Genomic DNA, 23920 nt, shown 5'->3' on the forward strand with positions numbered 1-23920 from the left:
TTTCTATTGCTGTCTTCATTTTATTCATTGACTCATTTCATTTCATTTCAGGCCTCTTTCTGACTCTTTCTTAACATCTCAGTTTCTTCTTTCATTTCCTGTACATTTACTGTGAAGCTTTTCATCATACTGAAGATCAGGATTTGGAATTCCCCTTTTTGCATTTCTGGTAGGGCAGTATTTGTGGTTTCCCTTATTTTCTCACTGTTCCTCATCCTCATATTTTCAGAATTCTTGAGTTTGTGTTTGTGTTTTCTTGGCATCTTTTTTCATTTTTGTGTGTGAGTCTGTGGATAACCTATCTGATCCAGTCTTGGCAGGAGGGATTTAGAGGTGTCAACAGGTTCATGCATTGGTAAGTAGTATTTTTTTTTTCCAATGGTGAGGGTTAGGTGAGGGGGAAGGAGATGTAGTGATGGGTACAGGAGTAGGGTAGAGGATATAATTAGGTTGAGTAAGAATTTAAGTATAATAAGGTAGTGTCTGGTTGAGAATAAGAGATGGTGATATAGTAGGATCCTTGATATATATATATAGTGTGTGTGTGTGTGTGTGTGTGTGTGTGTGTGTGTGTGTGTGTTGGTGGTACTAGGGGTGGAACCCAGGGGCTTTTCTACCTCTGGGCTTTACTCTGAGACCTATTTTATACTTTATTTGGAAACAGGGTCTCACTAAGTTGCTGAGAGACTCACTCAGTAGCTGAGGCTGGCTTCAAACCTGTGCGGGCCTCCTGTCAGCCTCCCAAATGTTGGGATTACAAGCGTGCACCACCATGCTTGACTAGTTAGTATATTTAGATATAGAGATATAAAATAGGTTGAATATAAAACAAGGAGATACAGTAAGGAAAAAGAGTTTTGAGAGAAGAGAGTAGATAAGATAGAGGGAGGAAGCTTGCAAAAGAAATGAGAAGGGAGAAAACAAACATGCATAAAATAAGAAAACAAGCAGCAAAAAATAACAATTGTAAGAGCAAATCAAAGACAAAATAGCACCCCCAACAATAAAAAAACTAGCAACAGTGAGAAAAAAAGCAATACTGCTAATATACACATATAGTCCACATATAATGTCTGTTCACTGTAGTAGGTTCTGAAGTATGTTCCAATATCTCTCATTTGCTTTGTAACCTATTTTTAGTTTTTAGACTCACTTAATGAGTGTTTGTGTCCCTCTCTCGCCTCTGACCACTTTGTGCTCCATTGTCAGGGTGGCAGGTGCCACTGTAAATGGGTTCTATGTAAGTGCAGGATTCTTTGTTTTCCCACCTTGGGCTCTGTTCTCTCTGGCCCTTGGCTATGCACTCTGCTTCCTGGACTCTGCAGCCTCTGGTCCTGTGCCCTGCATTTTCAGGCCCTTGGTTATGTACTTTCTAAGCCTGGGCTCTGTGCTTTCAGGACCATGGCTTTGTACCTTCTGATCCTGGGTGCCGTGCCTTCTGGCTCTGGGTTCTGCGCCTTCCAGCCCTGGGCCTGTGCCTTCATACCTGTACCTCTGGAGGGTGTCCAATGTAAACTTGAAGTGACCCCCTGTGATCCTGTGTGGGTACTGTGCCCTAAGCACTATCAGCCTTTTCTGTATCTCTGTAGTTACTAATCTAACCACCTCAAGGGTGGGCCACCAGATCTTAGTCCACTCGGGCCCCTGAGGATGCTCTTGTGGTCATCTGCTGAAAAACATGGTTAACTTACTCTCCTGTGTGCCCGGGTCTCTGGAGAGAGTGGTGTGTCACTGCGGGTGCTGGCTTCTGGTGAGCACACAGGCTTTCAAATCTTTTTCTCTGTCCCTAAAGTGTGGTGCTGGTTGCTTAAGATGTTGGAGCTCTGCTGCCAATTTCTGCACTTTAAATACTTGGTGTTCTTGCCAGAATTTCTTGGGGCTGCGGATCTGGCAGTTGCAGTTTGAACTGGAGGTCCGGGATGGTGCTGGCTGTCATACCAGGCCAGTCATGCTCGGGATCTTTGTTGTGGATCTCAAATTCTGAGTATCGGATTTTCTTCTTCCATGGTTCCCTTTTTTTTTGTTGTTTTTGTTCTTAAATATCTTTGTTGTTTTGTTTTTCTCATCAAAAAGCTGCCTTCTCAATAGTTGAGTTTTGTTTGTTACAGCTACTGAGATGTGCTGCATCTCACAGTCACCATTTTCTTCCTCCTACACTTGATCTCTCTCTTTGTGTGTGTGTGTGTGTGTGGGGGGGTTACTGGGGATGGAATACAGGGACATTCTACCTCCAAGCTACACTCCAAGCCCTATTTTTTATTCTTTATTTATTTTATATTATTATTATTATTATTATTATTATTATTAATTATTATTATTATTATTATTTTGGTGGTATTGGTGGTATTAGGGTTCCTGGAAGCCCTTCTACCTCCGGGCTACACTCCCAGACCTATATTTTACATTTTTATTTGGAAACAGGGTCTCCTAAGCTAGCACACATGGCTGGCTTCGAACCTGTGCAATCCTCTAGTCTCTGCCTCCCAAGCGCGGGGATTACAATCGTGTGCCACCATGCCCAGCCTTTATTCTTTATTTTGAAACAGGGTATCACTGAGTTACAAAGGCCCTCACTAAATAGTAGCTGAGGCTGTCTGTGAACCGCGATCCTCCTGTTTCAGCCTCCCAAATGCTGGGATTACAAGCATGCACCACCAAGCCTGGCTATACTTGATTTTTTGATGAATTTAAGATAGAAAAAAGTGGATGATTTTTACAGGGAGAGTTTGGAGCATAGAGTTGTTTCTATAAGGTCTTAAGGTCATACTGGGAAAGCTATTAATAACAGAGTTAATTTCCTTAATTTTGAAACACCACATCAAGATTTTAGTTGTGTCTGCCACTCCTTGAGATGTGAATAGACTCTCTTTTGATGCCGGTTTCTCAACTTTAAAAAGCTCTAGTCCACTCCAAAATGTTTCCTTGCAGTCTTCATATCCACAGGTCATGGTAGATAAATGGTCTGTTTCCACATAAATCCATTTGTGGAACTCAACCCCTTTACAAGCTCCTGCAAGAAATGCAATCCACACTAGTTATGGTTTGCAATGTGCACTACAGCAATTCATTTGGAGAAGTCAGAATGGGACCTTGTTTGAAAGCAGGATTGTTGCAGATGTAATTAGTTAAGATGAAGTCATCCAGGAATAAAATGGGCTCTTAACTCAGTATGACTGTTGTCCTTATAAAAGAGGAATTTTTGACATATTTACAGGCAGGACACCATGTGAGGAGGAAGGCATAGATCCGAGTGATGCTCCTACAGGGCAAGGAGTATCAAGTACTTCTGAAAACTTCTCAGAGGCTAGCAGAGAGACATGGAGTAGGGCCTGTCCTTACTACCCTCCAAAAGAGTGATCCCTGCTGGCTCCTTGATCCTGACTCTCTAGCCTCCAGAACTGTGACAACAAATGTATGCTATTTAAGCTATTAAATTTGAGGTACTTTGTCATGGTGGCCCTAACAAATCAAGACATCACCAAACATTTTCCAAGCTGGGTAGATTTTACTGAAGCTATCTAGGAGAAGGCAATCACACACACACACACACACACACACACACACACACACACACACACACACACACACATTCCATCACACAGCTCACTGCATTTCTCAAGTTAAATTGCCCACCTCTTTCTCTGCTTGCTCTCTTTTTGTCTCCTTCAACCTGGGTGAATCCCCAAATACCCATATTTAAATTTGTCTCAGTAATTTTCTCAGAGAAATCTTTCTCCTTCCTTTGAAGTTGTGGCCATCTCCATGTTCTGGGACTTAGCTTGAAGCTCATCCACTGATTGGCTTATACGTCTAGTACAAACAGTCTAATCACTTAAAGAAATGCAAAACATTTTCTAGATGGCCTAGTTTTAAATCTTAGCTCTGCATTAATACAAGTTTTAATTACTTTATTACTTGAAAATGAGGATAACAATAAAAATACTCCATAACATCTTCCTTAAGTTCTGTGCTGCCCCAAACAGTGTCTGAGACAAAGCATTTGTGTACAGATGGTTCGCTGGGGAAGCATCTCAGAGATAGCACTGTACTTAGGAATCAAGCAGGGCAAAGGGAGAGATTGGGAGGTGATGCAGGTGCAGTGGAGGCCACAGCTCATCCTGTGGGGAGCTGGAGATGGATGATCCTTCAGAGAGCATCTCTCATAAACAAGTGGGCTGAGCCGTTGTTCCCTCTCACTGTCAACAACTAATCATCTGAAATAGTGACTGGAGAACAACTCAGCTCTGAGAAGTAGGCTGCCAATATTGTCTTGGGCAGGCAAAGAAGTGAGGGTCTTTTTCTTGTTGATTGCCACATGACACACCATGGCATTTACTATTAGACTATTGTGAGCATCAAATGAGCTAATATACAAAAGATGCTTTGAGTGGTAACTGGCATATGATAAGGGCTACATAAATGACAGCTGTCAGTCTACTCACATTAGCAACCCTTTGATGTGTGTTGTATCATGCAGTTTTATAAAAGAATTTCATGTAGACTTTGGCCCTGATAAAGGGCCTGTATGTGGGTGAATTGGATATTTAATCTACAGTACTTCGTATGAAGAAATTAAGGTTCAGAACAATTAAGCGACTTGCCCAGTTATTAGAAACCAGGTTCTATTCTATTTTCAATTCCTCCTTTCTGCTTTCCCCACAGATAATGATAGAGGCCATAAGTACTCATGTGTAAGCTCACCTTTATGAGCCCTAACTTTAGGATAGACAATTTTAAGGACTTAGAGTTTATAATACTCTTGTCTTGAGCAAGATGTAGCATTAATGATGTTGCTTTATTAGCCCCACCCTGAGCCACACTGAAGTTGCAAAAATGGCCAATGGGAGTGACGGTATTCTCCAGGGAGGTTGACTGGCCAACTTTCAGAGCCCTCATGAAGCAGTCTTTACCAGAGCAAATTTTCTGTGATTTTATATGTCTGGTCCTCCACTTTTAAACCCCTACTTGAAAACCCAGTTTTGTGTTGTCTGAGAGTAGAATAGATTTTAGGGAAAGCACATGGTGAACACAGACAAACTCAGTATTTAAGCAAGAATCCTACTTTATTAAATTGCCAAAATGATTGAATTGCCAGAGTGTCCTTATAGAAAACCAGTCAGCATTTACTTGGTAAGAATAAAATTAGAACAAAAGGATTTGGTTGATCTGAAGAAACATCCCTCAACTAAGATAACTGAGATCTCCTCTCTCTACCATGGGGTTACTGAACAAGCTTGATTCCGTGTTTTTACCTTGTGACCTGGTTGGGGTTGTCCACACATTATTGGTCTTTGTCTTCTGGGACCTTAATTTTCCTGTGTTCCATGGTTGACCACTTACCCTTGTAAAATTATCACATTAATAATGCTAATGAGTTCCCAGGGAAGACCTGGGCCAGATGGCCATTTTTCCTCCTTGGAGAAATTTTGCATATCCCGGTGCCGATTTTATAGCCTAACTCTTAGCAGGCAATACTCTTTCCCTATTTAGAGAGTCAACAGAGTGAGCAGTACACTTAGAGCTCAGGATGACTGAGCTTGGGATGCCTGGGCCCAGCTTGCCTCTGCTGACAGTGTGACCTGGGACAAGTTGCTCTAATTCTATACCCTTCTGATTCTTTATCTAAACAATGGATGTGGTACTAGTATAGCCTTCATAGGGATGCTTAATCATTTAAGGAAGTAATCATATAAAGCACTTAGAAGAGGGGCTGACAAAAAATAATAGCTAATTCAATCTTAATCATCATTTTTTACACACTAATAATCTGAGTGAACATTTATTAAGAGCTTGTAGATTTCTGGTACTATTAAAGATCTCTTACCTAAATATCATTTGAATCTTCCAAAGCTTAGTAGAATGAAAACTCTTTGGAGTCTGCTTTCTAGATAAAGAAGCAGAGTTGGAAAGGAAACAAAACAAAACAAAACAAAACAAAACAAAACAAAAAACATGGCTGAGGCAAAGCAGGGGGCTTGGGTGTGGAGCTAGGGGAATTGGATCCAGCAAGGGGACACCAGCATTGCTCCATGAATGGGACTCCTTCCTTAGTCATGTGGTAGCTGATGTCCTACAATGCCTCTTCCAATTCCACAAGGAAGAAACTAGGACTTTGAAAGTCATCAGGAAGCTGCAATTTTGCTGCCCACTGAGTTCCAGTTTCTCCAGCCTCTTTGCCTTACTCACTATTCGAGCAGCACTGTAACCTAGATTCCCCTCTGCTTGAGGCCTCTCCAACCTGCTGGGCTTCTTTGACACTGCATTGAAGTCCCCTGATGGCCACTGCTGCATAAGCTGTCACCTCTACTCTGCTGCTGTTGATCAGGGCATGACAGTCTGCCTGTTGCACTGAATTCCTTCCAAGCATGTCAATCAGAATGCCTCATCTCAAGTCTCACTGCCTACTACACTCCAAGGCTGTGGGTGAGAAAAGTGTTTCACAGGTCTTGGTCTCTCTTAAATTGCCTGTTGAGTATTTTTTTTAAATTTTTTTTATTTTATTGGTGCACTGTATTCATACATCATAATGGGATACAAACTTTTGTAGACATACATGCACACATCACCCAGTCTGCCCCCACCTGATCCCCACCCCATTCTCTCCCCATCCCTCCTTCCCATGCTTGGCTTAGTGGTTGACATCTAGTATTATAGCAATTTATCCAAAATTAAATATGATAATCTCACATAACAGTTTCATTTGTCTGATACCAAGCTTTTGATGACTTAAAGATAACATTTCAATATTTCTTTTTGCTTTCTTTCTTACCAGAGGATATTTTTTTCTATTTTTTTAGGTGAAACTATCATATATTTATATATTTATTTTTCAGAAAGAAATCTATCCTAATATGGAATATGGATTCTAGATACCCAAAACGATCTTGGAAAAGAACAAAGCTAGAAGATATATATTTTCTGATTTCAAACCATATAAAGCTACAATAATTGAAACAGTATAGTACTGTTCTAAAGGCAGATATATAAACCATTGGAGTTAAATACAAGCCTAGAGCTAAATTCTTCCCTATATTGTCAAGTTATTTTTGACAAGGTTTCCACAAACATTTGGTGGGGAAATAATAATCTTTTCACTGAATATTGTAGAAAAATAATAATTACATGGAAAAGAATAAAGTTGGACCCTTACCTAATTGCATATACAAATATTAACTCAAAAAAGATAAAAGACCTAAATATAAATCTTAAGACTATAAACTTTTAGGAGAAAATCTGGGTCATAAAACCTCACAACATTGAAATTGGCAGTGATTTCTTGGATATGATTTCAATGGCAAAGGCAACAGAAGAGTATACAAACTCCCTAAAAAATAAAAAAGATATTGTATATCCAAAGGCAATGTAAACAGAGTTAAAAGTTACTAATAGAATGGGATAAAATATTTCCAAATGCTATATCTGAAGGTATATTAATATTCCAACTAGAAATCCTAAAAATTAACAACAATAAAGGCAAACAATACCATTTAGAGATAGGTAAAAGACTAACATAAATAATGAATCTTCACAGATAACCAATCTTAGTTGTCTGTTGGATGGAAAATCTTGTTTCTCTGGTTCTGGTGTGTGTTACCTATTTCTTCTTTGTAGTTAATCTCTTTGAGTATTTTCTCTAGCGCTGGTTTTGAAGACATAAATTCCTTCAGTTTCTGTTTGTCATGGAAGCTTCTTATTTTTCCATCTAATTTGATAGAAAGTTTTGCTGGGTAGAAATTTTTGGCTGGAAGTTGTTTTCTTTCAGAGTTTGGAATATGTTACTCCAAGCCCTTCTGGCTCTCATGACTTGGTTTGGGAAGTCTGGAGTGATTCTAATTGGTTTGCCTCTGAATGTCACTTGGCCCTTTGTTTTTGTTGCCTTTAAGATTCTCTGCTTGGCTTCCACAGTGGTCATTTTGACAATTATGTGGCGTGGGGATCCTCTTCTCTGATCCTGTCTAAAGGGAGTTATATAAGTTTCCTGGATCTGTGTATCAACCTCTTGCTCTATGTTTGGGAAATTTTCTGCTATTACTTCCTTGAAGAGATTGTTGATCCCTTTGGTATCACTTTCTTTTCCCTCCTCTATTCCAATTATTCTTAGGTTAGCTCTCTTAAAATGGGCCCATATTTCTTCAATGTCAGATTCCTGCTGTCGGATATTTTTTTCTAGATTAGAAACTATGCGTTCATTTTTGGAATGATCATCTTCTAAGAGCGAGATTCTGTTCTCCATGTGGTCTAATCGATTGTTTGTGCTTTGAATTGAGGCCTTTACTTCATTAATTGCATCCTTTATCTCTTTTTGGCTCTCTCTGAGTTCTTTTCGAAGCACCTCCATTATTTCTACAGTTATTTTCCTGATTTGATCTTCTAGAAATCTCTGATTTTCTGTTTTATCGGGTTCTTATATTGTGGGGTTGTGGGCATTCATTGTTCCAGTGTTATTCCTCTTTCCCATGATTTCAGAAGTTTTTGCCTTCTGTGGGTTCTTCCTTTGGGTCACTATGACTTCACTTAAGGTGTTCTGGATCTCGAGTCAGTAGTATCTCAGACCCCACTACTCCTTTACTGGGTTGTATCACAGAGTCTCCGACCCAGGGAGTCGATAGAGGCTGCTTTAAACTATGGGGGGTGCCAGATTGCACGTTCTCCTATGGTATGATATCTCTGCCACCACCACCCCCTCACTGGGTCAAGTCCCAGGGAGTACAGTACTGGCATTTCTCCTCTGTGGCCCGCAATTTGACTCACTGTTCTTGAGCACGCAGATGTAGCTGTACTGGACTCGGTGAATTCACTGCTGCTGCCGCTGGTGGCAATATGACGCCGCTGCCATGCCCTCGGCCATGAGGCTGGCGTATTTTTTCTTCTCTGGTTTTGAGTTCCACTTTGAGTCCCTGCAGCATGTGCTGAGCTCAGCCACTGGGAGCTTTAAATACTCTCTGTGCCAAAAGATCACACCTGGCTGTACCGCAGCGGCTCACCTTGGCTTGCTGTAGCCGTCCGATGAATTCACTGCTGCCGCCGGCAGTATGGCGCTGCTGCTGCGTCCTCGGGCGTGAGGCCTGTGTATCTCCTCTGTGGCTCTGAGCTTTGTTCTCAGTCCGCTTTGTCTCCGTAGCCTGGTGGTTTTTTTTTGTTTCTCTGGTGATGGTGTTTTCTGGCTATGAAAGGCGCTGATTTTGTGGTAATGGAGATTGGTTGTTAGCGGGGCTCTTAAGCCCCGCTTTTCTCGGTCGCCATCTTTCCACTGAGTAATTCTTAACTAGAAAAATATCCTTTAAACTTTAGAATGGAATCACAAAAGGCATAGCTGAAATGGAGTCCATGTCTCCTGACCAGATTCTTCATTGCAGGTGGGATTGGAAATTGAAGGTTGGGGCATGTTATTTAGGTGTAGATATTGTTGAGGTAGGCCTGGATTCTGGGACCTGAGGGTCCAGCATGGAGCTTCTGATCAACATAATAAAATAGACCCCAAGGACTAAGTCCAGTTTTCCTTAAAATAAAGGACTCCTAGTGGTAATTCATAAGACTGCAGGGTCAGAGAAGCAACACATAGATAGGTATTGGGGTTGGATTGCATGAGGAAAGCTCAGAGTTAGATGAAGTGAGTTCAGAGGGCAAGTAGACTATGCATGGCACGGGAAGCCCAGAGGACTGTCTCTCTCAGCCATCATGGTTCTTTGTAACATACCTCCCTCAGGTGTGGAGTACTTGGGAGTGGGTGGTTCAAGCAAGCTTCAAGGGCCTGTGGCCAGGGGGATGGGCTCAGATGCTTTCTCTTTTACCACTCTCCAGCACCTCATCATCTTAATTATTAAGAGCAGGTGTGGCATTTAGCTATGGAAAAGATTCTACTAGATGCCCTCAATCTATTAGGGATTGCTGAATCCTTTGGTTGACAACTGAAGATAGAATTTTCTTTTGGGGGCAGTTGATATCATTCTGAGGTTTTGATACTGCCATTACTTTTATTACTCTTGGAAAACCTTGGGGGGCCCCATGCTCTGCATGGCTGCCTTAGGTTCTGATGTTTGCATTCTGTGTCCTGTCTGCAGGTGGTACCCTTTCCTCTCTCTAAGACACATTGTCTGGCTTTGTGCTTCTTGGTGTCCTGCTAGGTCTCTACTGCAATAAGGATGCCTGCTACTTATTGAATGCTCCTTCTGTGTCAGGCATAACCAATTTGTGAACAAAGCATTATTATCTCAATTTAACAGGTGAAAAAACTGAGGCTTTAGATAAGCTGATAATTATCACAAGGGAATTTCTGTAAACAAAATTTAAACCCAGACATTTGACTTTAAAATCCAAGTTTTAACTACTCTATAATCAGTCTTCAGCTCAGTCATCCTTTCATCCACCTATCCATTCATTCATATTGCAAATATTCATTGAAAGCTTCCTATATGGAAAAGACTTCCTATATGGAAAAGCTTCCTATGGAAAAGACTGTTCTCATCTTTAGGGGTACCACAGTGAACAAAACAGGTACAACCTCAATCCATATGAATTTATATTCTTTTGGGGGATGCTGATAATAAATAAGTATGTACCTATGTAACATGATTCCAGGAAGTGATTTGTGGACTGAAGAAAAATCATATAGAGGCAGAAGCTAGGAAATACCAGAGACTTGTCAGAGGAGTAATGTCAGGCTGCTGTGAGGAGAAGACACATGGTTCGAGACCTAACTAAATGTCTTCATCAGCAATGGAAAAAAAAACATAATGGCTTTTTGAAGGCAAGGCCTGCTTTTATTTATGTCTCCTTAGCATGCTTATAGATGTACTTGAACGATGATCATACAGTGACAATGAGAGTAGGCTCACAAACACCCAATGACAGCCTGAAAGTCACATCTGACATAAGGGGGGTAAGTGAGGCATGAGAGGGTTTGTGGTGATTTCTTTTGGAGGAGACTGCAGTGAGGAGATCTTCTCTGGACTTATGCATTTCAAGGACCAGCAACTTCCTGGCCAAGAAATACAATGCTACTCCATCTCCACTGTGTTTTATGTGGCTTGCATTTTCTTTGGTTCAATATACTTCAATCCACAATTCACAGCAGGGAGTCTTGGTCTGCTTTCTTTTCCTCTAGGAACTTTACAAATAGGAATGATTGCATCTGTCTACTGAATGTTCCCGTAACTGCCTGCAGCACCAAATATCCTTGAAAGCCACAACGATCGAAGGAAGATGGAGTTCTGACACTGCATGTAAGGCAGACACAACTCAGGAAATTCATCTCCTAAAAAAAAAAAAAAATCAGTTTTTATTAGTTAATGGCAAATAAGGGGTGGGGGAGAGTGGAGGCTCTTGAAGTTTCTTTGTAATTAAAAGAAGGGGCTTTGGATACTTACTCACTTTATGTTGTTTGTCTTATTGGTGTGAGGATACTAAAAATAATACTACAAATGCTGTTCTCTGTCCATGCCAATAGAAAGCTAGAGGCTGACTCTTTAAATAGGTAGTTTCAGAAAAGTAGAACCCAAACTATAAGGACCCAGTGAAGTAGCAACAGGAAAAAAAAAGTTATTTTCAATTTTTATTTCATTAAATCATTTTGCACTTTAATATCTGGATTTCCTGTTAAGCCAGCCTTCAAACAGGCCCACAAGTGAGTTGGAGAGTGCGCTCAGGGACAGATGGCAGGGGCAGAGGAGGGAGTGGAGGAGTTAGGCGGAACACTTGGTCTTTCCAGATGTGTTAACTTTGATGTGGCAGCACCATGTTGTATGTTGCCAGTGTTTAGCACACTTCTCTATATTCCGATCAGTCTCAAAGTGCAATAATTTTCCTTCCTTTTCCCCATTCTCAGCATTTCCCTCTTTATTTCCTGCATATTGAAGCACTGAAACTCAGCCAGTCCGATGCCAGAAAGGGCTGTTTCAGGCTCTAAAATTACCCACCCGATGTGCCATTGATTAAAACCATCCCTTTGGAGCCCATCCAGAAGTCCAACTCAAAGAGTTGAAATAAGTATGAGATTCTCTTTATAGACTGACATGTAAATTATGAATCTGACTTTTAATGAAAGACATTTAAATATTTTATTTCCTAGTCTGGCAAGAAATAATAACTTCAGGATGGGAAGTAGGTGCCACTCCCTCCTCACGAAGCCAGGAGAGACACTTTTCATCAATCTGAGCACTCCATTGCATTGATTTGGTCTTGGTCTTAGAACACTTTCCAGCGTGATACTCCAGGTGAGAGCTCCCAGTTGGTCAGAGTCAGCTTGCAATTGCCACCTTTGCACTGTATTGCATTCTGTTTAAACTACTACACATATCACACCAGGAGATAGACACTTTGTCCTAGGCATATGATATACCTTATACAATAACATATTTAAAATGAGTAAAAACATTGAGTTTGCGTAGATACACAAGATTGCACAGTCATCTTTGCTGGGGAAAGCAGGTCTTAAAATGGCTGTTGTTTACCCCAGAGGCCTATGTATGTATTAGAACAGATTTTGGCAAAAAGTCTTTAATGTTGAGGGTTACCAATGTATGATTTCAGAAAACAGACTATTCAGCTTTGGAGTTCGCCAAAGGCAATGGATAGTTCTAGGATACAGATATGGTTTAAAAAGTGGGGGAGGTGGGCGTGGTAGTGCACGCTTGTAATCCCTGCCCTTGGGAGGCTGAGACAGGAGGATCACACAGGTTTGAAGCCAGCCTCAGCTACTTAGTGAGGCTCTCAGCAACTTAGTGAGACCCTGTTTCCAAACAAAAAAATATAAAATAGGTCTGGGAGTATAGCCCAGAGGTAGAAAGCCTCTGGGTTCCACCCCCAGTACCATAAAAAAAAAAGTGGGGGAATATGCAGAGAAAAAAATAAGATGAAATGTGCCAGTTCTTTGCTCCCCTGTGGCCCTTTCTTTCTCTCTACTTCCATTTGTCTGTCTGTCTGTCTGCCTGTCTGCCTGCCTGCCTGTCTGTTGGTCTCTCTTTCTCTGTCATGCTCATAAATATAACAACTACGTGTTTTATTTATGACCATCAAATATGCTTTGTATATGGCAATAGTCTTGACTGATCAGACTTGTGTCCAATTATGTTTGAGGTTTTTCTGAAAATGCTTGAATGGGAAAACGGAAGAGGACTTTGAAGTCAAAGACCTTTTTGTGAGGCTTGGTGCTGCCAGTGCCATTTTCCCGTAGAAGTCTGGGAGAATAATTTGCCATCTCAGAGTCTTGGTTTCCTCAGGAAAAAGGCTGGCAGTAATAGAAAGGTAATAATATTTACCTTTCAATGTTTTTATGAGGATTAAAGGAGTGAACTTTTCTGGCAACTCCTGAAAATTATAAAGCACTGACACAGTTGGGCGATTTTTGATAAATGATGAGTGGAATGTCTGTTAAAGCCTAAAACACACAGCATCTATTGCTATAGATCAATATTATAGCGAACATTTATTTTTAATTTTAAATTAGAATTTTAAAATGTAGAACTTTCTATATTTCATGTTTCACATAGAGGCAGTATCATTGAACTGAGGTAATGCTTTATAATATTTTGATTTCATCTGAATCTCTGAATTTTGGTAACTTCATGTACTACTCAGCATAGATCCAGCAGCAGCTTCTATGAGCCTTTTGTATGGAGATGCATGGTGGTCACTCTTGGTTGGCCATGTGAGGGATGGATAGAGACAACATCCTGTGAATGTCAGAAAACGAAGCAGAGCCTTATCATCACATTTGTCTAAAATTAAATTTGGGTCTCAACTTGGTGCTTTTGTGGTTCAGCAGTAGCCAAATAAACTGCAACCTGTTTATTTACTGTTTAGTCTAGGGCAGTGGGCTGAATCAATGGAACACTCAGCAACCCTCCCACAGAACTGGGTCCCTCCCTGAATTCTTCCTCAATTCTTTTTCCTTTAGTATATTTATAACACAAATGGCTTTCACTGCCCATACCAATGAAAACAGAGTGCAGTTTAACCAAAGAGAGCGAGATGAGCTATAAGGGGCAACTTGAAGTTTGCTCATGGCAATAAAGAAGGTGCTTTCTCTGCCTTTTGAAAGGGTCCCACCAAAGTATGATTGCCCTGAGAACTAAGGAGGACTGCCCTCTTGAATCCCCACCCACATCTTCATTATTTTGCTAATGGGTCTTGTTACCACATTTGTTTCTTGCAATTTGTTTGGGTTCTTTTAATTAACAGCAGGCCCGCACTTTATAGCCTTTCAGGGACATTAGATGACTAGACGGTGTTCCCCAGAAATGGCCCCAGATGCTTTTAGGGGTTGCATGCTAATGTGTCCCAGCATGTGTTCAATTCAGTTGCACTGGTTCTAGAAAATAAGTTTCTATCCTTTGTAGATTTCTCCTGAAATTAAATCTTGAACGAATAGGGATAGCTGGTGTAAGTGAAGGCACTTGCTACCTTTGGGACTGTGTTCTAGCCTTAGTGTCACTTACAAAGGAAAAGAGTATTCTTGCTTGACCTCAGCCTCGACACCCACCTTTTGCTTCCCCAAGTGCTGGTGTTGGGCTCCAGTTTCACTGCACCCTACTTTGTGGACCTCGATGGACAGATACTGTTTAAAACAATGTAAGCACTGTTTTAGAGCTTTTGTGTTTTTCACATTTAAGATATAGAAGAAAATCATAATGAAGAGGAGTGATGGAATGAACACTTCCGCCTCCCATCTCCATGTCCTGCTTCTTCCCTGCTTCCAGTGCATGATGGGAATAGAAAGCATCACTTCCCATGGTGAGGAAAAGTGGAGCCTTAGCATTCTGCTGCTCCTCCTCAACACATAGGGTGTGTGCAACTGATTTAGTGTTTTCTTATTTTTACTTTATATTAATAAAGGTTTGCTTTTTAAAAAAGCGTACATAGCTAGTTAAATATTTCATCCTGTCTCCAAATCCATTAGCTAAGCACAGCAATAGCCTGCCCCTGGGTTCAATCTCCAGTCCCCACCCCCCCAAAAAAAAGGCAATAGGAATTGGATATGAAGATTTGTGTCTAAGTAAAAAATTCAAGAGAGGCAGAGTTCAGCGTTTAGAGCAGTTGGTAAGTCATGCATGTCATCACACCCTGCACACGGAACCAGCACTGCACTATATCTTGAAAAGAAGGCACACAGCACCATAGGTCTTGCTGACCCCAAAACATCAAGCGAATTCTGCATTCAGCCTTTCTGTTGCTCTGCCCTTACCTGGGATATTTTCTACCTGCCTACTTCTCTGCGTAACGCTCTGAATGCCCTGTTGGTAGACGAGACGCTTGTAAGACTCCATATAAAATGATGTCTACCTGTCATCATCCCTAATCATCCTTTTTCCTTTTACTCTGTTAATTTGTTTTGTAATAAATGTCCACCTGGCATACTGTGCATGTATTGGCTTATCAGTTTGCAACATCCCCCCCACTAGAAGGTATCTCTTCTATTCTCTCTATTCTATTTAGGTATGCTAAATTCCAGGAGTCCAGAACAGTGCCTGCCATCTCAGAGGCACTGATCAATATTTATGTCATAAGTCAATGATTTAGTCTGAAGGCTTTTCCCCTTGTGAAACAAGGTTTATCCATGGTACAGTTCCAAGTCTGGTATTTCCTTTAAAGGCAATTAATATTAGCCATAGTTACAACTTACTGAGCCATTTATTGGCCATTTTTAATGTCATATAATTATATTTTTATAGGAACCCTGTAACAATCATTTTATCCTCAGTTGAGAGATAAGTAAACAATATTTCCTATAGGTTTAACAAAATGGCCAAGGCCACTGTTATTAAGAGGGGGAGCCATGTCATCAAATCACATTCTTGTGACCATAAGACTGAGGTTTATGTCATTTCACTTGGCTGTTTCTCAGAATATGAGCAAAAAGAGCAGAGTGCTTCACTAGTTACTGAGAACAACTCAGCTGAATGATCATTAGCTAATTGCTAGTTTAGCTAGCTAACTGGCTAAGACCTGAATTTGCACCTGAAAAAAATAAGGCATCAAGCTAGGTCTTTCTTCCTTTTTAAAACTGATTCTATTTTAAGGATTATTTATATACGTGATAAAATATATACCTCGAGCATACAGTTTTAATGAGTTTTGACAATTTTAGAGTATATATCAAGATAAACAACATTTTACCAAAGATATCAAATATTACCAGCACCGGAAAAATTCCTTTCATAGTCACACCCCACCCCATCCCTAGGCAACTATTGATATGTTTTGAATCTATAGATTAATTTGGATTTTCTAGAACTTTCTATACATAGAATTTGGCAGTATGTGTTCTTGCATTGCATTTTCTGCCTGGCATAAATGCTTTTGAGAATCAGCCTTGTTTCTTTGTACCATTCTTTTTCACTGCTGAACGTACTTCATTGTATGAAATTTATTAATACATTCTTCTTATGATTGTTTCCAGTTCTGACTGTTATAAACATTTGTGTGCAAGTCTTTATGTGAGAATTTAGGTCTATATTTTTCTTGGGTGAATACTAAAGAATGAAATACCAGGTTGCCCATATTAGCACGGAACAAGTCTCTGTTTAACTTAACTAAAAAACACAACTCTGCCGGGCGTGGTTGCACCCACTTGTAATCCACGCCCTTGGGAGGCGGAGACAGGAGGATCACGCAGCTTCAAGATACCCTGTTTCCAAAAATAAAAAAATGTATAAAATAGGTCTGGGAGTGTAGCCCAGAGGTAGAAGGGCTTCCAGGAACCCCAGTACCACCAAAACAAACAAACAAAACAAAACAAACAAACAAAAAAATACAACTCTGCCCAAATGCCTACAGAAGTAGTTTGTACCACTGAGGCATCTTTTCGTGTTGGATTGCTCATCTATAAACCAAAGGTATTTGTCTAGATGATATTTAAGCTTCCTTCTAACATTTTGTGGCTCTAGGATCTGTTGTGTTAGATTTCTGACCCTTGCTTGACCTGAGCTATTAAACCTTATTATTCCTCCCCTTTGTTTTTGCACATCTTGGTTTCTATTCCTTATTCTTGTTCCTGTTAATGCTGCTGCTGCTACTACTGCTGCCATTAATGCTGCTGCTAATGATAGAAAGCTATTTGTGTGAGACACAATGTTAAATATTTTACCTGAATTATCTCTTTCAGTCTTCCCACTAAGCACTGACAGTTGTCTTTTTATAACCCATCTTTGTGATAAAGATGCAGAAGCTTAGAGAAGTTAAGTAACTTCTCCAATCTAACAAAGCTCCTAATGGATTGAGCAGTATTCAATGTCAGTTCTGCCTGGATCACTGCTGCCTTGCTAAATTCTTAGTCTCTACTTTGGTATTCAGTTTTCTACTTGTACATCTTTTAGATGAAGGACCATTCGCCTGGCTGTAGTTGGGACCGACTTCACCTTCTCAGTGCTGTTCATCAGTTTCTTTTCCATACCCTGGCATGGTATCAGTGTTCAATGGCCCAATAACTTTCCAGAAGGCAACAAGAAACGTAATTGAGAGAGTGAGGCAGGCTTCAGATCATCTTACTTATGTCAGCTCCATTAAGTTTTCATTAACCGTCAGAATGGGGTTTCTCAAATCAGCATAATGCCAGTAAGCGTTGCTTTGAAAAAAAAAATAAAGAAATGCTTAACTACTAAGATGTCTTGTCTACCTTTCCTCTGAATCTAGAGAGCACCGTCATTTCAAAGTATCACAGAGGTCACTGCCAATTTTACTCTGAACAATTAGCATCCTCCTTCTCATCAAGTGGTAAAATTACTATTCCAGCTCTTTGCATAAATCAGAACATGTCATTGGCTCTTCAGGCTCTTCTAGGGAGTCATCATTAGGCATAACATGGACTCAGATATTGAGTATTATCATTTAGATTAGTAAAGGATTGTGTGAATATTTTGAACATTTCCCATTCAATTATCTTTCAGGATAGCCTTAAGAGGCCAAAGTTAAGACTATATCAATTTCATTCTTCACATACTAATACGATGCCTATGCTATGTTACATGACTTGTGAGCAAAACATCTCTTGTTCCTCATTATTTACAGTGTTAATCAACCAACACCATTTAAAAACTACTGACTTTGCAAAGTTCTGCTAAGAGTTCTGAAATTGCTTGCCCCAAATGACCTCTAATCTGTTCTTTGCTTCTAGACTTGAGGAATTAATTCAATTCCCAGATCCTCTAGGAGCCTGTTTGTTTTCATAGCTCATCTTTGCATTTTGAGGTCACTCATAATCAATTTGGATGTTTTTAATTTTTTAAAATTTAAACATTGTTCTTATTCACTTGTGTTTCATTCATTGTGAATAAAATATTTGTTTATTTACTTATACTTATTTCTCTAGTACTGTGGATGGAACCTAGGGATGTTCTGGGAGATACACTCCCAGCCTTTTTTAATTTTTATTTTGAAACAGGGTCTTACTAAGTTCCTGAGATTCTAGCTAAATTACTGCAACTGTCTTCAAACCTGTGACTCTCCTGTTTCAGCCTCTTCAGTGCTAAGATTATAGGTGCATTACACCCTACTCATCTGGGAAATTAAAAAAAAATAGATATAACTAACAAATGAAAGGAATATGATAGATAGTATAATAACATTATATAATACTCACTGAATATTGCTATGTGCTGGGCATCATGCTATGTATTTGAATATATTATTTTATTTAATCTTAAAATTTCTAAAATCAAGTTTCTATTATGGGTTTTTGATTACAGATAAGTAAATAGTAGGGAGAGAGGAGGCCGAGACAAGAGGACCACAGGTTTGTGGTCAGCCTCAGCTACTTAGTGAGGCCCTTTGCAACTCAGTGAGACCCTCTTTCAAAATAAAGAGGGCTGGGGGGGGGTAGCTCAGAGGTAGAATTCCCCTGGATTCCATCTCCAGACCTGCAAAAAAAAAAAAAAAAAAAAAAAAGAAGGATAAGAACAGAGTTGGGGTGTATCTTGGAGGTAGATGATTCTGGGTTCAATCCTTAGTACCAAAAAAAAAAAATTAGCAGAGAGAGAACAGGTGGTATTAGGGATGAGTTATATGTTTCTTTGTTTTTATTGAATTTAGCCTGATGTTATTCTCATTATCTTAATAAAAAGAGTATCAATACTATATATTGGTCATGGTAGTTCATAAAAATAACCTTAGACTCTATGTATACAATAATATTTTTTAGCAGACCCTAGCATATTGAAGATGATGTGACCAAATGGACATATTAAATTATTGAACAGGAATACAATATCAATACAATATCAAGTTTTCTTATGTAATTTGTAGAATCTCATAAAGATAGTAAAGGATGTTTTGTGAAAATTTTAATAAAATTTATTTGGAAAATTAGGTTAAGCTGTTAGTAACAAATTTAGAGAACTAAAAAGAAATTTTTTTTCCACGCGCGCGCGCGCGCGCGTGTGTGTGTGTGTGTGTGTGTGTGTGTGTTCTGTGTTGTTTCCTTGGCATTTTGTTTTGAAACACATTTTTTTCAAGCTTAATTAAAAAAATTGTGTTCACACTGCCTTTATCTTTAGCTCTTGAAGTCCAAGAGTTTGATTTTCAATTAAATTTATAAATGTCTATACGCATTGTGAGGATCTGGTAAATATATTTGATAGAAGATAAATTAAGAAGATTTTATTTATTGAAGCTGAGAGAAAAAAATAAGACTTGCAAACCAATTGATTCCAACATCTGTCATGTTTGGACAGAGTGTTTAAACCACAGTTTGAATACAAATTGAATTTGGGCTAGAAAACAAGTTCTTATTTCAGAAATAGTTTACCTCAAAAACATTTTGAGGATAAATTTTTTTTTTTTACCTCTTCCAAACATTTATGCTAATTCAAGCATGGGCAAGTTTAAAAGCAGAACGAAGAAAGCTCTTGGAAAAGATGGATTGAAGATACTAGTAAGAAAATTGTGCTGCTATTATCTCAGCATGAAGCCTTGCATATTTGATTTTTCTTTTTCCTTCCTCATTCTTATCAAATCAGCCAACCAGTCCTATGAATTCTTTATCTACAGTGTCTTCCAGTTCTCCCTGTTTGTATTTGCTAGCATCTTAATTCAGGCTTTTGCCTTCTTATTACTAGACTCTGATACTCAATGTTTCATATCCTTTTTTCTAATTTCTCCTACCTTCAGTTTGTCTCTAGCAGGCTACCAGACAGACTTTCTTAAAGAATCACTTTCTCCGTATCACTCTCCTGCACAGAATCTTTATTGCTTTGCTTCTCCTCTAAGTTAAGTTCCTTAGCTGATAATGGACATTCACACATCTGATTGGCTACTCCAGATATCTGGAATAATTTGCCTGCTTTTCGGGACTTGTTTCAAACATGCCTCAATGCCAAGGCATACTCATGGCTGCCTACTTACTATTCTCTAAGAGTGTTTTACATTTTCCTGGCTGCATGGTTTTGTTCAAGTAATTATCAATTTTTTCTCAAATTTGGTTTTCCATTTTTAACGTGTTGTGGGAAAGGCAAAGGGCTTGTTATAATATTTGTTTAGATTTTTAGATCTCGGGTGTTAAGCCCTAGTTCCCCTTGCTCTCTAAACAGATTTTATATTTTAAAACAGCTTTAGATTCACAAAATTATTGAGCAAAAAGTACATGGAGTTTCATATACCTGTCATGTCCTCACACTCAGCCACCAACTTTACCAAAGCGGTACACTTGTTACAGTCCAGTAAACTTTATACTGATACATCAATATCACACAAAGTTGATAGTTTATAGTAGAGTTCATTCTTGGTGTTGTACATCCTGTGAGTTTAAAAAAATTTATAATGACACATAACCACCATTTTAGTATCATACAGAGAGTTTCATTACCTTAAAGATCCTCTATGTTCTACTAGTCATCTCTCTTTTCCCCCAGCTACTGACAACCATAGATCTTTTTATTGCCTCCAGTCATGCTTTTCCCAGAATGTCCTATAGTTAGAATCATACCATGTATAGGCTTTTCAGACCAGCTTTTTTCACTTAGTAATATACTTTGAAAGTTCTTCTGTTTTCATGGCTGGAAAGTTCATTCCTTTTTAGTACTGATTAATATTCCATTTTTTGGATCTATCAGTTTATCCACTTGCTGCAGGACATCTTGGTTGCGTCCAAGTGTTGGAAATTGTGAACAGAGATGCCGTGAACATCCCCTACATAGCTTTTTGTGTGGCTGTATACCAACAAGTATAATCACTGGGTTGTATGAAAATAGTATATTTGCTTTTGAATGCAGCTGCCAAACTGTCTTATAATATGGCTGGACATTTCTGCATTGGCACTTGCAAGGAAAATGCATTCCAGTCACTCCATATCCTCCCTATGGTTTGATTCTGGGCTTCTCTCAGCATTTTCTTTTTCTTTTTTTTTTTTTTTTTTTGCGGGTCTGGGGATGGAACTCAGGGCATTTGACATCCGAGCTACACCCCCTGCCCTATTTTTTATTCTTTATTTTGAAACCGGGTCTCACTGAGTTGCAGAGGGCCTCACTAAGTAGCTGAGGCTGTCCGTGAACCAAGATCCTCTGGTCTCAGCCTCCCAAATGCTGGGATTACAAGTGTGTGGCACCACGCCCGGCTGCATTTCTTTTTCTTTTTCTTTTTTTTTTTTTTTGAGATGCAGTGAGCATTTTTATTTATTTATTTATTTATTTATTTATTTATTTATTTTTCCCCCTTTTTTTTTTATTGGTGCACTGTATTCATACATCATAGTGGGATACAAACTTTTGTAGACATACATGCACAGTTTTCCCAGTCAGCCCCCACCCGATCCCCACCCCATTCTCTCCCCATCCCTCCTTCCCATGCTTGGCTTAGTGGTTGACATCTAGTATTATAGCAATTTATCTAAAATTAAAAATGATAATCTCACATAACAGTTTCATTTGTCTGATACCAAGCTTTTGATGACTTAAAGATAACATTTCAATATTTCTTTTTGCTTTCTTTCTTACCAGAGAATATTTTTTTCTATTTTTAGGTGAAACTATCATATATTTATATATATATATTTCAGAAAAAAATCTATCCTAATATGGAATATGGAGTCTAGGTACCCAAAACGATCTTGAAAAAGAACAAAGCTAGAAGATATATATTTTCTGATTTCAAACCATATAAAGCTACAATAATTGAAACAGTGCAGTACTATTCTAAAGGCAGATATATAAACCATTGGAGTTAAATAAAAGCCTAGAGCTAAATTCTTCCCTATATTGTCAAGTTATTTTTGACAAGGTTTCCACAAACATTTGGTGGTGAAAATGATAATCTTTTAACTAAATATTGTTAAAAAATAATAATTACATGGAAAAGAATAAAATTGGACCCTTACCTAATCCCATATACAAATATTAACTCAAAATAGATAATAGACCTAAATATAAATCTTAAGACTATAAACTTTTAGGAGAAAATCTGGGTCATAAAACCTCACAACATTGAAATTGGCAGTGATTTCTTGGTTATGATTTCAATGGCACAGGCAACTGAAGAGTATACAGACTCCCTAAAAAATAAAAAAAAATAAATTGTATATCCAAAGACAATGTAAACAGAGTTAAAAGTTACTAATAGAATGGGATAAAATATTTCCAATTGCTATATCTGAAGGTATATTAATATTCCAACTAGAAATCCTAAAAATTAACAACAATAAAGGCAAACAATACCATTTAGAGATAGGTAAAAGACTAACATTAATAATGAATCTCCACAGATAACCAATCTTAATTGTCTGTTGGATGGAAACTCTTGTTTCTCTGGTTCTGGTGTGTGTTACCTATTTCTTCTTTGTAGTTAATCTCTTTGAGTATTTTCTCTAGTGCTGGTTTTGAAGACATAAATTCCTTCAGTTTCTGTTTGTCATGGAAGCTTCTTATTTTTCCATCTAATTTGATAGAAAGTTTTGCTGGGTAGGAAATTTTTGGCTGGAAGTTGTTTTCTTTCAGAGTTTGGAATATGTTACTCCAAGCCCTTCTGGCTCTCATGACTTGGTTTGGGAAGTCTGGAGTGATTCTAATTGGTTTTCCTCTGAATGTCACTTGGCCCTTTGTTTTTGTTGCCTTTAAGATTCTCTGCTTGGCTTCCACATTGGTCATTTTGACAATTATGTGGCGTGGGGATCCTCTTCTCAGATCCTGACTAAAGGGAGTTCTATAAGTTTCCTGGACCTTTGTATCAACCTCTTGCTCTATGTTTGGAAAATTTTCTGCTATTACTTCTTTGAAGAGATTGTTGATCCCTTTGGTTTCACTTTCTTTTCCCTCCTCTATTCCAATTATTCTTAGGTTAGCTCTCTTAAAATGGGCCCATATTTCTTCAATATCAGATTCCTGCTGTCGGATATTTTTTTCTAGATTAGAAACTATGAGTTCATTTTTGGATTGCTCATCTTCTAAGAGCGAGATTCTGTTCTCCATGTGTTCTAATCGGTTGTTTGTGCTTTGAATTGAGGCCTTTACTTCATTAATTGCATCCTTTATCTCTTTTTGGCTCTCTCTGAGTTCTTTTCGAAGCACCTCTATTATTTCTACAGTTATTTTCCTGATTTGATCTTCTAGAAATCTCTGATTTTCTGTTTTATCGGGTTCTGATGTTGTGGGGTTGTGGGCATTAATTGCTCCAGTATTATTCCTCTTTCCCATGATTTGCGATGTTTGTGCCTTCTTTGGGTTCTTCCCTTGGGTCACCATGACTTCCCTTAAGGTGTTCTGGATCTCGAGTCAGTAGTATCTCAGACCCCACTACTCCTTTACTGGGTTGTATCACAGAGTCTCCGACCCAGGGAGTCGATAGAGGCTGCTTTAAACTATGGGGGGTGCCAGATTGCACGTTCTCCTATGGTGTGATATCTCTGCCACCGCCCCTCCCCCACTGGGTCAAGTTCCAGGGAGTACAGTACTGGGATTTCTCCTCTGTGGCCCGCAATTTGACTCACTGTTCTTGAGTACGC

This window comes from Muscardinus avellanarius (genome assembly GCF_963383645.1).
Source record: "Muscardinus avellanarius genome assembly, chromosome: 11".
Lineage (NCBI taxonomy): Eukaryota > Metazoa > Chordata > Mammalia > Rodentia > Gliridae > Muscardinus > Muscardinus avellanarius.